The following is an 18,487-nucleotide window of genomic DNA, read 5'->3' as shown; positions in this document are numbered from 1 at the left end:
AGCTACATTTCAAGTTTTAGTTATCGATTAATGAATTATTGGGCGGTTTGGTGCCTTGGACCAGACCGAGGACCTTAAGATTTTGCATGAACCGAGGACTGTCAGCCAGGTAACACGAGAAATTGTGTAAAGTGTTAATATGTAGTAAAAACCTAAGAAAATCTCCCGTTTCCGTCATTTACTATCGAATCGACATAACGCCAGATCGTCACAGTGGTCGCTTTTCTCTCTGAAACGGTTACATTTATCGTCTGCAAGCCCTTGTCGCGTGATGCGGTATGCAGAGTCACTACAAGCGGCATAGTAGAACACTGAAGAAGGATCTAAGTTTATGCAATCGCCCAGTAAGAAGAGCTACATTTCCAGTTTTAGTTATCGATTTATGAATTATTGGGCGGTTTGGTGCCTTGGACCAGACCGAGGACCTTAAGATTTTGCATGAACCGAGGACTGGCAGCCAGGTAACACGAGAAATTGTGTAAAGGGTTAATATGTAGTAAAAACCTAAGAAAATCTCCCGTTTCCGTCATTTACTATCGAATCGACAAAACGCCAGATCGTCACAGTGGTCGCTTTTCTCTCTGAAACGGTTACATTTATCGTCTGCAAGCCCTTGTCGCGTGATGCGGTATGCAGAGTCACTACAAGCGGCATAGTAGAACACAGAATAAGAATCTACGTTGATGCAATCGGCCAGTAAGAAGAGCTACATTTCAAGTTTTAGTTATCGATTAATGAATTATTGGGCGGTTTGGTGCCTTGGACCAGACCGAGGACCTTAAGATTTTGCATGAACCGAGGACTGGCAGCCAGGTAACACGAGAAATTGTGTAAAGTGTTAATATGTAGTAAAAACCTAAGAAAATCTCCCGTTTCCGTCATTTACTATCGAATCGACATAACGCCAGATCGTCACATTGGTCGCTTTTCTCTCTGAAACGGTTACATTTATCGTCTGCAAGCCCTTGTCGCGTGATGCAGTATGCAGACACAGTACAAGCAGCACACTAGAACACAGAATAAGAATCTACGTTGATGCAATCGGCCAGTAAGAAGAGCTACATTTCAAGTTTTAGTTATCGATTAATGAATTATTGGGCGGTTTGGTGCCTTGGACCAGACCGAGGACCTTAAGATTTTGCATGAACCGAGGACTGGCAGCCAGGTAACACGAGAAATTGTGTAAAGTGTTAATATGTAGTAAAAACCTAAGAAAATCTCCCGTTTCCGTCATTTACTATCGAATGGACATAGCGCCAGATCGTCACATTGGTCGCTTTTCTCTCTGAAACGGTTACATTTATCGTCTGCAAGCCCTTGTCGCGTGATGCGGTATGAAGACACAGTACAAGCAGCACACTTGAACACAGAATAAGAATCTACGTCGATGCAATCGGCCAGTAAGAAGAGCTACATTTCAAGTTTTAGTTATCGATTAATGAATTATTGGGCGGTTTGGTGCCTTGGACCAGACCGAGGACCTTAAGATTTTGCATGAACCGAGGACTGGCAGCCAGGTAACACGAGAAATTGTGTAAAGTGTTAATATGTAGTAAAAACCTAAGAAAATCTCCCGTTTCCGTCATTTACTATCGAATCGACATATCGCCTGATCGTCACAGTGGTCGCTTTTCTCTCTGAAACGGTTACATTTATCGTCTGCAAGCCCTTGTCGCGTGATGCGGTATGCAGAGTCACTACAAGCGGCATAGTAGAACACTGAAGAAGCATCTAAGTTTATGCAATCGCCCAGTAAGAAGAGCTACATTTCAAGATTTAGTTATCGATTAATGAATTATTGGGCGGTTTGGTGCCTTGGACCAGACCGAGGACCTTAAGATTTTGCATGAACCGAGGACTGGCAGCCAGGTAACACGAGAAATTGTGTAAAGTGTTAATATGTAGTAAAAACCTAAGAAAATCTCCCGTTTCCGTCAATTACTATCGAATCGACATAACGCCAGATCGTCACATTGGTCGCATTTCTCTCTGAAACGGTTACATTTATCGTCTGCAAGCCCTTGTCGCGTGATGCGGTATGCAGACACAGTACAAGCAGCACACTAGAACACAGAATAAGAATCTACGTTGATGCAATCGGCCAGTAAGAAGAGCTACATTTCAAGTTTTAGTTATCGATTAATGAATTATTGGCGGTTTGGTGCCTTGGACCAGACCGAGGACCTTAAGATTTTGCATGAACCGAGGACTGGCAGCCAGGTAACACGAGAAATTGTGTAAAGTGTTAATATGTAGTAAAAACCTAAGAAAATCTCCCGTTTCCGTCATTTACTATCGAATCGACATAACGCCAGATCGTCACAGTGGTCGCTTTTCTCTCTGAAACGGTTACATTTATCGTCTGCAAGCACTTGTCGCGTGATGCGGTATGCAGAGTCACTACAAGCGGCATAGTAGAACACTGAAGAAGCATCTAAGTTTATGCAATCGCCCAGTAAGAAGAGCTACATTTCAAGTTTTAGTTATCGATTAATGAATTATTGGGCGGTTTGGTGCCTTGGACCAGACCGAGGACCTTAAGATTTTGCATGAACCGAGGACTGGCAGCCAGGTAACACGAGAGATTGTGTAAAGTGTTAATATGTAGTAAAAACCTAAGAAAATCTCCCGTTTCCTTCATTTACTATCGAATCGACATAACGCCAGATCGTCACAGTGGTCGCTTTTCTCTCTGAAACGGTTACATTTATCGTCTGCAAGCCCTTGTCGCGTGATGCGGTATGCAGACACAGTACAAGCAGCACACTAGAACACAGAATAAGAATCTAAGTTGATGCAATCGGCCAGTAAGAAGAGCTACATTTCAAGTTTTAGTTATCGATTAAAAATTATTGGGCGGTTTGGTGCCTTGGACCAGACCGAGGACCTTAAGATTTTGCATGAACCGAGGACTGGCAGCCAGGTAACACGAGAAATTGTGTAAAGTGTTAATATGTAGTAAAAACCTAAGAAAATCTCCCGTTTCCGTCATTTACTATCGAATCGACATAACGCCAGATCGTTACATTGGTCGCTTTTCTCTCTGAAACGGTTACATTTATCGTCTGCAAGCCCTTGTCGCGTGATGCGGTATGCAGACACAGTACAAGCAGCACACTAGAACACAGAATAAGAATCTACGTTGATGCAATCGGCCAGTAAGAAGAGCTACATTTCAAGTTTTAGTTATCGATTAATGAATTATTGGGCGTTTTGGTGCCTTGGACCAGACCGAGGACCTTACGATTTTGCATGAACCGAGGACTGGCAGCCAGGTAACACGAGAAATTGTGTAAAGTGTTAATATGTAGTAAAAACCTAAGAAAATCTCCCGTTTCCGTCATTTACTATCGAATCGACATAACGCCAGATCGTCACAGTGGTCGCTTTTCCCTCTGAAACGGTTACATTTATCGTCTGCAAGCCCTTGTCGCGTGATGCGGTATGCAGAGTCACTACAAGCGGCATAGTAGAACACTGAAGAAGCATCGAAGTATATGCTATCGCCCAGTAAGAAGAGCCACATTTCAAGTTTTAGTTATCGATTAATGAATTATTGGCCGGTTTAATGCCTTTGACATGACCGAGGGCCTTAAGATTTTGCATGAACCGAGGCCTGGGAGCCACGTAACACGAGAAAATGTGGAAAGTTTTAATATGTAGTAAAAATATAAGATAATCTCCTGTTTCCGTTATTTACTATCGAATCGACATAACTCCAGATAGTCAAAATGGTTGCTTTTCTCTCTGAAACGGTTACATTTATCGTCTGCAAGCCCTTGTCGCGTGATGCGGTATGCAGAGTCACTACAAGCGGCATAGTAGAACACTGAAGAAGCATCTAAGTTTATGCAATCGGCCAGTAAGAAGAGCTACATTTCAAGTTTTAGTTATCGATTCATGAATTATTGGGCGGTTTGGTGCCTTGGACCAGACCGAGGACCTTAAGATTTTGCATGAACCGAGGACTGGCAGCCAGGTAACACGAGAAATTGTGTAAAGTGTTAATATGTAGTAAAAACCTAAGAAAATCTCCCGTTTCCGTCATTTACTATCGAATCGACATAACGCCAGATCGTCACAGTGGTCGCTTTTCTCTCTGAAACGGTTACATTTATCGTCTGCAAGCCCTTGTCGCGTGATGCGGTATGCAGACACAGTACAAGCAGCACACTAGAACACAGAATAAGAATCTACGTTGATGCAATCGGCCAGTAAGAAGAGCTACATTTCAAGTTTTAGTTCTCTATTAATGAATTATTGGGCGGTTTGGTGCCTTGGACCAGACCGAGGACCTTAAGATTTTGCATGAACCGAGGACTGGCAGCCAGGTAACACAAGAAATTGTGTAAAGTGTTAATATGTAGTAAAAACCTAAGAAAATCTCCCGTTTCCGTCATTTACTATCGAATCGACATAGCGCCAGATCGTCACAGTGGTCGCTTTTCTCTCTGAAACGGTTACATTTATCGTCTGCAAGCCCTTGTCGCGTGATGGGGTATGCAGAGTCACTACAAGCGGCATAGTAGAACACTGAAGAAGCATCTAAGTTTATGCAATCGCCCAGTAAGAAGAGCTTCATTTCAAGTTTTAGTTATCGATTAATGAATTATTGGGCGGTTTGGTGCCTTGGACCAGACCGAGGACGTTAAGATTTTGCATGAACCGAGGACTGGCAGCCAGGTAACACGAGAAATTGTGTAAAGTGTTAATATGTAGTAAAAACCTAAGAAAATCTCCCGCTTCCGTCATTTACTATCGAATCGACATAACGCCAGATCGTCACAGTGGTCGCTTTTCTCTCTGAAACGGTTACATTTATCGTCTGCAAGCCCTTGTCGCGTGATGCGGTATGCAGAGTCACTACAAGCGGCATAGTAGAACACTGAAGAAGCATCTAAGTTTATGCAATCGCCCAGTAAGAAGAGCTACATTTCAAGTTTTAGTTATCGATTTATGAATTATTGGGCGGTTTGGTGCCTTGGACCAGACCGAGGACCTTAAGATTTTGCATGAACCGAGGACTGGCAGCCAGGTAGCACGAGAAATTGTGTAAAGTGTTAATATGTAGTAAAAACCTAAGAAAATCTCCCGTTTCCGTCATTTACTATCGAATCGACATAGCGCCAGATCGTCACAGTGGTCGCTTTTCTCTCTGAAACGGTTACATTTATCGTCTGCAAGCCCTTGTCGCGTGATGCGGTATGCAGAGTCACTACAAGCGGCATAGTAGAACACTGAAGAAGCATCTAAGTTTATGCAATCGGCCAGTAAGAAGAGCTACATTTCAAGTTTTAGTTATCGATTAATGAATTATTGGGCGGTTTGGTGCCTTGGACCAGACCGAGGACCTTAAGATTTTGCATGAACCGAGGACTGGCAGCCAGGTAACACGAGAAATTGTGTAAAGTGTTAATATGTAGTAAAAACCTAAGAAAATCTCCCGTTTCCGTCATTTACTATCGAATCGACATAACGCCAGATCGTTACATTGGTCGCATTTCTCTCTGAAACGGTTACATTTATCGTCTGCAAGCCCTTGTCGCGTGATGCGGTATGCAGACACAGTACAAGCAGCACACTAGAACACAGAATAAGAATCTACGTTGATGCAATCGGCCAGTAAGAAGAGCTACATTTCAAGTTTTAGTTATCGATTAATGAATTATTGGGCGGTTTGGTGCCTTGGACCAGACCGAGGACCTTAAGATTTTGCATGAACCGAGGACTGGCAGCCAGGTAACACGAGAAATTGTGTAAAGGGTTAATATGTAGTAAAAACCTAAGAAAATCTCCCGTTTCCGTCATTTACTATCGAATCGACATAACGCCAGATCGTCACAGTAGTCGCTTTTCTCTCTGAAACGGTTACATTTATCGTCTGCAAGCCCTTGTCGCGTGATGCGGTATGCAGAGTCACTACAAGCGGCATAGTAGAACACAGAATAAGAATCTACGTTGATGCAATCGGCCAGTAAGAAGTGCTACATTTCAAGGTTTAGTTATCGATTAATGAATTATTGGGCGGTTTGGTGCCTTGGACCAGACCGAGGACCTTAAGATTTTGCATGAACCGAGGACTGGCAGCCAGGTAACACGAGAAATTGTGTAAAGTGTTAATATGTAGTAAAAACCTAAGAAAATCTCCCGTTTCCGTCATTTACTATCGAATCGACATAACGCCAGATCGTCACAGTGGTCGCTTTTCTCTCTGAAACGGTTACATTTATCGTCTGCAAGCCCTTGTCGCGTGATGCGGTATGCAGACACAGTACAAGCAGCACACTAGAACACAGAATAAGAATCTACGTTGATGCAATCGGCCAGGAAGAAGAGCTACATTTCAAGTTTTAGTTATCGATTAATGAATTATTGGGCGGTTTGGTGCCTTGGACCAGACCGAGGACCTTAAGATTTTGCATGAACCGAGGACTGGCAGCCAGGTAACACGTGAAATTGTGTAAAGTGTTAATATGTAGTAAAAACCCAAGAAAATCTCCCGTTTCCGTCATTTACTATCGAATCGACATAACGCCAGATCGTCACAGTGGTCGCTTTTCTCTCTGAAACGGTTACATTTATCGTCTGCAAGCCCTTGTCGCGTGATGCGGTATGCAGAAACAGTACAAGCAGCACACTAGAACACAGAATAAGAATCTACGTTGATGCAATCGGCCAGTAAGAAGAGCTACATTTCAAGTTTTAGTTATCGATTAATGAATTATTGGGCGGTTTGGTGCCTTGGACCAGACCGAGGACCTTAAGATTTTGCATGAACCGAGGACTGTCAGCCAGGTAACACGAGAAATTGTGTAAAGTGTTAATATGTAGTAAAAACCTAAGAAAATCTCCCGTTTCCGTCATTTACTATCGAATCGGCATAACGCCAGATCGTCACATCGGTCGTTTTTCTCTCTGAAACGGTTACATTTATCGTCTGCAAGCCCTTGTCGCGTGATGCGGTATGCAGACACAGTACAAGCAGCACACTAGAACACAGAATAAGAATCTACGTTGATGCAATCGGCCAGTAAGAAGAGCTACATTTCAAGTTTTAGTTATCTATTAATGAATTATTGGGCGGTTTGGTGCCTTGGACCAGACCGAGGACCTTAAGATTTTGCATGAACCGAGGACTGGCAGCCAGGTAACACGAGAAATTGTGTAAAGTGTTAATATGTAGTAAAAACCTAAGAAAATCTCCCGTTTCCGTCAATTACTATCGAATCGACATAACGCCAGATCGTCACAGTGGTCGGTTTTCTCTCTGAAACGGTTACATTTATCGTCTGCAAGCCCTTGTCGCGTGATGCGGTATGCAGAGTCACTACAAGCGGCATAGTAGAACACTGAAGAAGCATCTAAGTATATGCTATCGCCCAGTAAGAAGAGCTACATTTCAAGTTTTAGTTATCGATTAATGAATTATTGGCCGGTTTAATACCTTTGACATGACCGAGGGCCTTAAGATTTTGCATGAACCGAGGCCTGGCAGCCACGTAACACGAGAAAATGTGGAAAGTTTTAATATGTAGTAAAAATATAAGATAATCTCCTGTTTCCGTTATTTACTATCGAATCGACATAACTCCAGATAGTCAAAATGGTTGCTTTTCTCTCTGAAACGGTTACATTTATCGTCTGCAAGCCCTTGTCGCGTGATGCGGTATGCAGAGTCACTACAAGCGGCATAGTAGAACACTGAAGAAGCATCTAAGTATATGCTATCGCCCAGTAAGAAGAGCTACATTTCAAGTTTTAGTTATCGATTAATGAATTATTGGCCGGTTTAATGCCTTTGACATGACCGAGGGCCTTAAGATTTTGCATGAACCGAGGCCTGGCAGCCACGTAACACGAGAAAATGTGGAAAGTTTTAATATGTAGTAAAAATATAAGATAATCTCCTGTTTCCGTAATTTACTATCGAATCGACATAACTCCAGATAGTCAAAATGGTTGCTTTTCTCTCTGAAACGGTTACATTTATCGTCTGCAAGCCCTTGTCGCGTGACGCGGTATGCAGAGTCACTACAAGCGGCATAGTAGAACACTGAAGAAGCATCTAAGTTTATGCAATCGGCCAGTAAGAAGAGCTACATTTCAAGTTTTAGTTATCGATTCATGAATTATTGGGCGGTTTGGTGCCTTGGACCAGACCGAGGACCTTAAGATTTTGCATGAACCGAGGACTGGCAGCCAGGTAACACGAGAAATTGTGTAAAGTGTTAATATGTAGTAAAAACCTAAGAAAATCTCCCGTTTCCGTCATTTACTATCGAATCGACATAACGCCAGATCGTCACAGTGGTCGCTTTTCTCTCTGAAACGGTTACATTTATCGTCTGCAAGCCCTTGTCGCGTGATGCGGTATGCAGACACAGTACAAACAGCACACTAGAACACAGAATAAGAATCTACGTTGATGCAATCGGCCAGTAAGAAGAGCTACATTTCAAGTTTTAGTTATCTATTAATGAATTATTGGGCGGTTTGGTGCCTTGGACCAGACCGAGGACCTTAAGATTTTGCATGAAGCGAGGACTGGCAGCCAGGTAACACGAGAAATTGTGTAAAGTGTTAATATGTAGTAAAAACCTAAGAAAATCTCCCGTTTCCGTCATTTACTATCGAATCGACATAGCGCCAGATCGTCACAGTGGTCGCTTTTCTCTCTGAAACGGTTACATTTATCGTCTGCAAGCCCTTGTCGCGTGATGGGGTATGCAGAGTCACTACAAGCGGCATAGTAGAACACTGAAGAAGCATCTAAGTTTATGCAATCGCCCAGTAAGAAGAGCTTCATTTCAAGTTTTAGTTATCGATTAATGAATTATTGGGCGGTTTGGTGCCTTGGACCAGACCGAGGACGTTAAGATTTTGCATGAACCGAGGACTGGCAGCCAGGTAACACGAGAAATTGTGTAAAGTGTTAATATGTAGTAAAAACCTAAGAAAATCTCCCGTTTCCGTCATTTACTATCGAATCGACATAACGCCAGATCGTCACAGTGGTCGCTTTTCTCTCTGAAACGGTTACATTTATCGTCTGCAAGCCCTTGTCGCGTGATGCGGTATGCAGAGTCACTACAAGCGGCATAGTAGAACACTGAAGAAGCATCTAAGTTTATGCAATCGCCCAGTAAGAAGAGCTACATTTCAAGTTTTAGTTATCGATTTATGAATTATTGGGCGGTTTGGTGCCTTGGACCAGACCGAGGACCTTAAGATTTTGCATGAACCGAGGACTGGCAGCCAGGTAGCACGAGAAATTGTGTAAAGTGTTAATATGTAGTAAAAACCTAAGAAAATCTCCCGTTTCCGTCATTTACTATCGAATCGACATAGCGCCAGATCGTCACAGTGGTCGCTTTTCTCTCTGAAACGGTTACATTTATCGTCTGCAAGCCCTTGTCGCGTGATGCGGTATGCAGAGTCACTACAAGCGGCATAGTAGAACACTGAAGAAGCATCTAAGTTTATGCAATCGGCCAGTAAGAAGAGCTACATTTCAAGTTTTAGTTATCGATTAATGAATTATTGGGCGGTTTGGTGCCTTGGACCAGACCGAGGACCTTAAGATTTTGCATGAACCGAGGACTGGCAGCCAGGTAACACGAGAAATTGTGTAAAGTGTTAATATGTAGTAAAAACCTAAGAAAATCTCCCGTTTCCGTCATTTACTATCGAATCGACATAACGCCAGATCGTTACATTGGTCGCTTTTCTCTCTGAAACGGTTACATTTATCGTCTGCAAGCCCTTGTCGCGTGATGCGGTATGCAGACACAGTACAAGCAGCACACTAGAACACAGAATAAGAATCTACGTTGATGCAATCGGCCAGTAAGAAGAGCTACATTTCAAGTTTTAGTTATCGATTAATGAATTATTGGGCGGTTTGGTGCCTTGGACCAGACCGAGGACCTTAAGATTTTGCATGAACCGAGGACTGGCAGCCAGGTAACACGAGAAATTGTGTAAAGTGTTAATATGTAGTAAAAACCTAAGAAAATCTCCCGTTTCCGTCATTTACTATCGAATCGACATAACGCCAGATCGTCACAGTGGTCGCTTTTCTCTCTGAAACGGTTACATTTATCGTCTGCAAGCCCTTGTCGCGTGATGCGGTATGCAGACACAGTACAAGCAGCACACTAGAACACAGAATAAGAATCTACGTTGATGCAATCGGCCAGGAAGAAGAGCTACATTTCAAGTTTTAGTTATCGATTAATGAATTATTGGGCGGTTTGGTGCCTTGGACCAGACCGAGGACCTTAAGATTTTGCATGAACCGAGGACTGGCAGCCAGGTAACACGTGAAATTGTGTAAAGTGTTAATATGTAGTAAAAACCCAAGAAAATCTCCCGTTTCCGTCATTTACTATCGAATCGACATAACGCCAGATCGTCACAGTGGTCGCTTTTCTCTCTGAAACGGTTACATTTATCGTCTGCAAGCCCTTGTCGCGTGATGCGGTATGCAGACACAGTACAAGCAGCACACTAGAACACAGAATAAGAATCTACGTTGATGCAATCGGCCAGTAAGAAGAGCTACATTTCAAGTTTTAGTTATCGATTAATGAATTATTGGGCGGTTTGGTGCCTTGGACCAGACCGAGGACCTTAAGATTTTGCATGAACCGAGGACTGGCAGCCAGGTAACACGAGAAATTGTGTAAAGTGTTAATATGTAGTAAAAACCTAAGAAAATCTCCCGTTTCCGTCAATTACTATCGAATCGACATAACGCCAGATCGTCACAGTGGTCGCTTTTCTCTCTGAAACGGTTACATTTATCGTCTGCAAGCCCTTGTCGCGTGATGCGGTATGCAGAGTCACTACAAGCGGCATAGTAGAACACTGAAGAAGCATCTAAGTATATGCTATCGCCCAGTAAGAAGAGCTACATTTCAAGTTTTAGTTATCGATTAATGAATTATTGGCCGGTTTAATGGCTTTGACATGACCGAGGGCCTTAAGATTTTGCATGAACCGAGGACTGTCAGCCAGGTAACACGAGAAATTGTGTAAAGTGTTAATATGTAGTAAAAACCTAAGAAAATCTCCCGTTTCCGTCATTTACTATCGAATCGGCATAACGCCAGATCGTCACATCGGTCGTTTTTCTCTCTGAAACGGTTACATTTATCGTCTGCAAGCCCTTGTCGCGTGATGCGGTATGCAGACACAGTACAAGCAGCACACTAGAACACAGAATAAGAATCTACGTTGATGCAATCGGCCAGTAAGAAGAGCTACATTTCAAGTTTTAGTTATCGATTAATGAATTATTGGGCGGTTTGGTGCCTTGGACCAGACCGAGGACCTTAAGATTTTGCATGAACCGAGGACTGGCAGCCAGGTAACACGAGAAATTGTGTAAAGTGTTAATATGTAGTAAAAACCTAAGAAAATCTCCCGTTTCCGTCAATTACTATCGAATCGACATAACGCCAGATCGTCACAGTGGTCGCTTTTCTCTCTGAAACGGTTACATTTATCGTCTGCAAGCCCTTGTCGCGTGATGCGGTATGCAGAGTCACTACAAGCGGCATAGTAGAACACTGAAGAAGCATCTAAGTTTATGCAATCGGCCAGTAAGAAGAGCTACATTTCAAGTTTTAGTTATCGATTAATGAATTATTGGGCGGTTTGGTGCCTTGGACCAGACCGAGGACCTTAAGATTTTGCATGAACCGAGGACTGGCATCAGGTAACACGAGAAATTGTGTAAAGTGTTAATATGTAGTAAAAACCTAAGAAAATCTCCCGTTTCCGTCATTTACTATCGAATCGACATAACGCCAGATCGTCACAGTGGTCGCTTTTCTCTCTGAAACGGTTACATTTATCGTCTGCAAGCCCTTGTCGCGTGATGCGGTATGCAGACACAATACAAGCAGCACACTAGAACACAGAATAAGAATCTACGTTGATGCAATCGGCCAGTAAGAAGAGCTACATTTCAAGTTTTAGTTATCTATTAATGAATTATTGGGCGGTTTGGTGCCTTGGACCAGACCGAGGACCTTAAGATTTTGCATGAACCGAGGACTGGCAGCCAGGTAACACGAGAAATTGTGTAAAGTGTTAATATGTAGTAAAAACCTAAGAAAATCTCCCGTTTCCGTCATTTACTATCGAATCGACATAACGCCAAATCTTCACAGTGGTCGCTTTTCTCTCTGAAACGGTTACATTTATCGTCTGCAAGCCCTTGTCGCGTGATGCGGTATGCAGAGTCACTACAAGCGGCATAGTAGAACACTGAAGAAGCATCTAAGTTTATGCAATCGCCCAGTAAGAAGAGCTACATTTCAAGTTTTAGTTATCGATTAATGAATTATTGGGCGGTTTGGTGCCTTGGACCAGACCGAGGACCTTAAGATTTTGCATGAACCGAGGACTGTCAGCCAGGTAACACGAGAAATTGTGTAAAGTGTTAATATGTAGTAAAAACCTAAGAAAATCTCCCGTTTCCGTCATTTACTATCGAATCGACATAACGCCAGATCGTCACAGTGGTCGCTTTTCTCTCTGAAACGGTTACATTTATCGTCTGCAAGCCCTTGTCGCGTGATGCGGTATGCAGAGTCACTACAAGCGGCATAGTAGAACACTGAAGAAGCATCTAAGTTTATGCAATCGCCCAGTAAGAAGAGCTACATTTCAAGTTTTAGTTATCGATTTATGAATTATTGGGCGGTTTGGTGCCTTGGACCAGACCGAGGACCTTAAGATTTTGCATGAACCGAGGACTGGCAGCCAGGTAACACGAGAAATTGTGTAAAGTGTTAATATGTAGTAAAAACCTAAGAAAATCTCCCGATTCCGTCATTTACTATCGAATCGACATAACGCCAGATCGTCACAGTGGTCGCTTTTCTCTCTGAAACGGTTACATTTATCGTCTGCAAGCCCTTGTCGCGTGATGCGGTATGCAGAGTCACTACAAGCGGCATAGTAGAACACAGAATAAGATTCTACGTTGATGCAATCGGCCAGTAAGAAGAGCTACATTTCAAGTTTTAGTTATCGATTAATGAATTATTGGGCGGTTTGGTGCCTTGGACCAGACCGAGGACCTTAAGATTTTGCATGAACCGAGGACTGGCAGCCAGGTAACACGAGAAATTGTGTAAAGTGTTAATATGTAGTAAGAACCTAAGAAAATCTCCCGTTTCCGTCATTTACTATCGAATCGACATAACGCCAGATCGTCACATTGGTCGCTTTTCTCTCTGAAACGGTTACATTTATCGTCTGCAAGCCCTTGTCGCGTGATGCAGTATGCAGACACAGTACAAGCAGCACACTAGAACACAGAATAAGAATCTACGTTGATGCAATCGGCCAGTAAGAAGAGCTACATTTCAAGTTTTAGTTATCGATTAATGAATTATTGGGCGGTTTGGTGCCTTGGACCAGACCGAGGACCTTAAGATTTTGCATGAACCGAGGACTGGCAGCCAGGTAACACGAGAAATTGTGTAAAGTGTTAATATGTAGTAAAAACCTAAGAAAATCTCCCGTTTCCGTCATTTACTATCGAATGGACATAGCGCCAGATCGTCACATTGGTCGCTTTTCTCTCTGAAACGGTTACATTTATCGTCTGCAAGCCCTTGTCGCGTGATGCGGTATGCAGACACAGTACAAGCAGCACACTTGAACACAGAATAAGAATCTACGTCGATGCAATCGGCCAGTAAGAAGAGCTACATTTCAAGTTTTAGTTATCGATTAATGAATTATTGGGCGGTTTGGTGCCTTGGACCAGACCGAGGACCTTAAGATTTTGCATGAACCGAGGACTGGCAGCCAAGTAACACGAGAAATTGTGTAAAGTGTTAATATGTAGTAAAAACCTAAGAAAATCTCCCGTTTCCGTCATTTACTATCGAATCGACATATCGCCTGATCGTCACAGTGGTCGCTTTTCTCTCTGAAACGGTTACATTTATCGTCTGCAAGCCCTTGTCGCGTGATGCGGTATGCAGAGTCACTACAAGCGGCATAGTAGAACACTGAAGAAGCATCTAAGTTTATGCAATCGCCCAGTAAGAAGAGCTACATTTCAAGATTTAGTTATCGATTAATGAATTATTGGGCGGTTTGGTGCCTTGGACCAGACCGAGGACCTTAAGATTTTGCATGAACCGAGGACTGGCAGCCAGGTAACACGAGAAATTGTGTAAAGTGTTAATATGTAGAAAAAACCTAAGAAAATCTCCCGTTTCCGTCAATTACTATCGAATCGACATAACGCTAGATCGTCACATTGGTCGCATTTCTCTCTGAAACGGTTACATTTATCGTCTGCAAGCCCTTGTCGCGTGATGCGGTATGCAGACACAGTACAAGCAGCACACTAGAACACAGAATAAGAATCTACGTTGATGCAATCGGCCAGTAAGAAGAGCTACATTTCAAGTTTTAGTTATCGATTAATGAATTATTGGGCGGTTTGGTGCCTTGGACCAGACTGAGGACCTTAAGATTTTGCATGAACCGAGGACTGGCGGGCAGGTAACACGAAAAATTGTGTAAAGTGTTAATATGTAGTAAAAACCTAAGAAAATCTCCCGTTTCCGTCATTTACTATCGAATCGACATAACGCCAGATCGTCACAGTGGTCGCTTTTCTCTCTGAAACGGTTACATTTATCGTCTGCAAGCACTTGTCGCGTGATGCGGTATGCAGAGTCACTACAAGCGGCATAGTAGAACACTGAAGAAGCATCTAAGTTTATGCAATCGCCCAGTAAGAAGAGCTACATTTCAAGTTTTAGTTATCGATTAATGAATTATTGGGCGGTTTGGTGCCTTGGACCAGACCGAGGACCTTAAGATTTTGCATGAACCGAGGACTGGCAGCCAGGTAACACGAGAAATTGTGTAAAGTGTTAATATGTAGTAAAAACCTAAGAAAATCTCCCGTTTCCGTCATTTACTATCGAATCGACATAACGCCAGATCGTCACAGTGGTCGCTTTTCTCTCTGAAACGGTTACATTTATCGTCTGCAAGCCCTTGTCGCGTGATGCGGTATACAGACACAGTACAAGCAGCACACTAGAACACAGAATAAGAATCTACGTTGATGCAATCGGCCAGTAAGAAGAGCTACATTTCAAGTTTTAGTTATCGATTAATGAATTATTGGGCGGTTTGGTGCCTTGGACCGGACCGAGGACCTTAAGATTTTGCATGAACCGAGGACTGGCAGCCAGGTAACACGAGAAATTGTGTAAAGTGTTAATATGTAGTAAAAACCTAAGAAAATCTCCCGTTTCCGTCACTTACTATCGAACCGACATAACGCCAGATCGTCACATTGGTCGCTTTTCTCTCTGAAACGGTTACATTTATCGTCTGCAAGCCCTTGTCGCGTGATGCGGTACGCAGACACAGTACAAGCAGCACACTATAACACAGAATAAGAATCTACGTTGATGCAATCGGCCAGTAAGAAGAGCTACATTTCAAGTTTTAGTTATCGATTAATGAATTATTGGGCGGTTTGGTGCCTTGGACCAGACCGAGGACCTTAAGATTTTGCATGAACCGAGGACTGGCAGCTAGGTAACACGAGAAATTGTGTAAAGTGTTAATATGTAGTAAAAACCTAAGAAAATCTCCCGTTTCCGTCATTTACTATCGAATCGACATAACGCCAGATCGTCACAGTGGTCGCTTTTCTCTCTGAAACGGTTACATTTATCGTCTGCAAGCCCTTGTCGCGTGATGCGGTATGCAGACACAGTACAAGCAGCACACTAGAACACAGAATAAGAATCTACGTTGATGCAATCGGCCAGTAAGAAGAGCTACATTTCAAGTTTTAGTTATCGATTAATGAATTATTGGGCGGTTTGGTGCCTTGGACCAGACCGAGGACCTTAAGATTTTGCATAAACCGAGGACTGGCAGCCAGGTAACACGAGAAATTGTGTAAAGTGTTAATATGTAGTAAAAACCTAAGAAAATCTCCCGTTTCCGTCATTTACTATCGAATCGACATAACGCCAGATCGTCACAGTGGTCGCTTTTCTCTCTGAAACGGTGACATTTATCGTCTGCAAGCACTTGTCGCGTGATGCGGTATGCAGAGTCACTACAAGCGGCATAGTAGAACACTGAAGAAGCATCTAAGTTTATGCTATCGCCCAGTAAGAAGAGCTACATTTCAAGTTTTAGTTATCGATTAATGAATTATTGGGCGGTTTGGTGCCTTGGACCAGACCGAGGACCTTAAGATTTTGCATGAACCGAGGACTGGCAGCCAGGTAACACGAGAAATTGTGTAAAGTGTTAATATGTAGTAAAAACCTAAGAAAATCTCCCGTTTCCGTCATTTACTATCGAATCGACATAACGCCAGATCGTCACAGTGGTCGCTTTTCTCTCTGAAACGGTTACATTTATCGTCTGCAAGCCCTTGTCGCGTGATGCGGTATGCAGACACAGTACAAGCAGCACACTAGAACACAGAATAAGAATCTACGTTGATGCAATCGGCCAGTAAGAAGAGCTACATTTCAAGTTTTAGTTATCTATTAATGAATTATTGGGCGGTTTGGTGCCTTGGACCAGACCGAGGACCTTAAGATTTTGCATGAACCGAGGACTGGCAGCCAGGTAACACGAGAAATTGTGTAAAGTGTTAATATGTAGTAAAAACCTAAGAAAATCTCCCGTTTCCGTCATTTACTATCGAATCGACATAACGCCAGATCGTCACAGTGGTCGCTTTTCTCTCTGAAACGGTTACATTTATCGTCTGCAAGCCCTTGTCGCGTGATGCGGTATACAGACACAGTACAAGCAGCACACTAGAACACAGAATAAGAATCTACGTTGATGCAATCGGCCAGTAAGAAGAGCTACATTTCAAGTTTTAGTTATCGATTAATGAATTATTGGGCGGTTTGGTGCCTTGGACCGGACCGAGGACCTTAAGATTTTGCATGAACCGAGGACTGGCAGCCAGGTAACACGAGAAATTGTGTAAAGTGTTAATATGTAGTAAAAACCTAAGAAAATCTCCCGTTTCCGTCACTTACTATCGAACCGACATAACGCCAGATCGTCACATTGGTCGCTTTTCTCTCTGAAACGGTTACATTTATCGTCTGCAAGCCCTTGTCGCGTGATGCGGTACGCAGACACAGTACAAGCAGCACACTATAACACAGAATAAGAATCTACGTTGATGCAATCGGCCAGTAAGAAGAGCTACATTTCAAGTTTTAGTTATCGATTAATGAATTATTGGGCGGTTTGGTGCCTTGGACCAGACCGAGGACCTTAAGATTTTGCATGAACCGAGGACTGGCAGCTAGGTAACACGAGAAATTGTGTAAAGTGTTAATATGTAGTAAAAACCTAAGAAAATCTCCCGTTTCCGTCATTTACTATCGAATCGACATAACGCCAGATCGTCACAGTGGTCGCTTTTCTCTCTGAAACGGTTACATTTATCGTCTGCAAGCCCTTGTCGCGTGATGCGGTATGCAGACACAGTACAAGCAGCACACTAGAACACAGAATAAGAATCTACGTTGATGCAATCGGCCAGTAAGAAGAGCTACATTTCAAGTTTTAGTTATCGATTAATGAATTATTGGGCGGTTTGGTGCCTTGGACCAGACCGAGGACCTTAAGATTTTGCATAAACCGAGGACTGGCAGCCAGGTAACACGAGAAATTGTGTAAAGTGTTAATATGTAGTAAAAACCTAAGAAAATCTCCCGTTTCCGTCATTTACTATCGAATCGACATAACGCCAGATCGTCACAGTGGTCGCTTTTCTCTCTGAAACGGTGACATTTATCGTCTGCAAGCACTTGTCGCGTGATGCGGTATGCAGAGTCACTACAAGCGGCATAGTAGAACACTGAAGAAGCATCTAAGTTTATGCTATCGCCCAGTAAGAAGAGCTACATTTCAAGTTTTAGTTATCGATTAATGAATTATTGGGCGGTTTGGTGCCTTGGACCAGACCGAGGACCTTAAGATTTTGCATGAACCGAGGACTGGCAGCCAGGTAACACGAGAAATTGTGTAAAGTGTTAATATGTAGTAAAAACCTAAGAAAATCTCCCGTTTCCGTCATTTACTATCGAATCGACATAACGCCAGATCGTCACAGTGGTCGCTTTTCTCTCTGAAACGGTTACATTTATCGTCTGCAAGCCCTTGTCGCGTGATGCGGTATGCAGACACAGTACAAGCAGCACACTAGAACACAGAATAAGAATCTACGTTGATGCAATCGGCCAGTAAGAAGAGCTACATTTCAAGTTTTAGTTATCGATTAATGAATTATTGGGCGGTTTGGTGCCTTGGACCAGACCGAGGACCTTAAGATTTTGCATAAACCGAGGACTGGCAGCCAGGTAACACGAGAAATTGTGTAAAGTGTTAATATGTAGTAAAAACCTAAGAAAATCTCCCGTTTCCGTCATTTACTATC

This window comes from Schistocerca cancellata, unplaced genomic scaffold (assembly GCF_023864275.1).
Source record: "Schistocerca cancellata isolate TAMUIC-IGC-003103 unplaced genomic scaffold, iqSchCanc2.1 HiC_scaffold_1151, whole genome shotgun sequence".
Classification (NCBI taxonomy): Eukaryota; Metazoa; Arthropoda; class Insecta; order Orthoptera; family Acrididae; genus Schistocerca; species Schistocerca cancellata.
Note: the sequence above shows the minus strand (reverse complement) of the source record.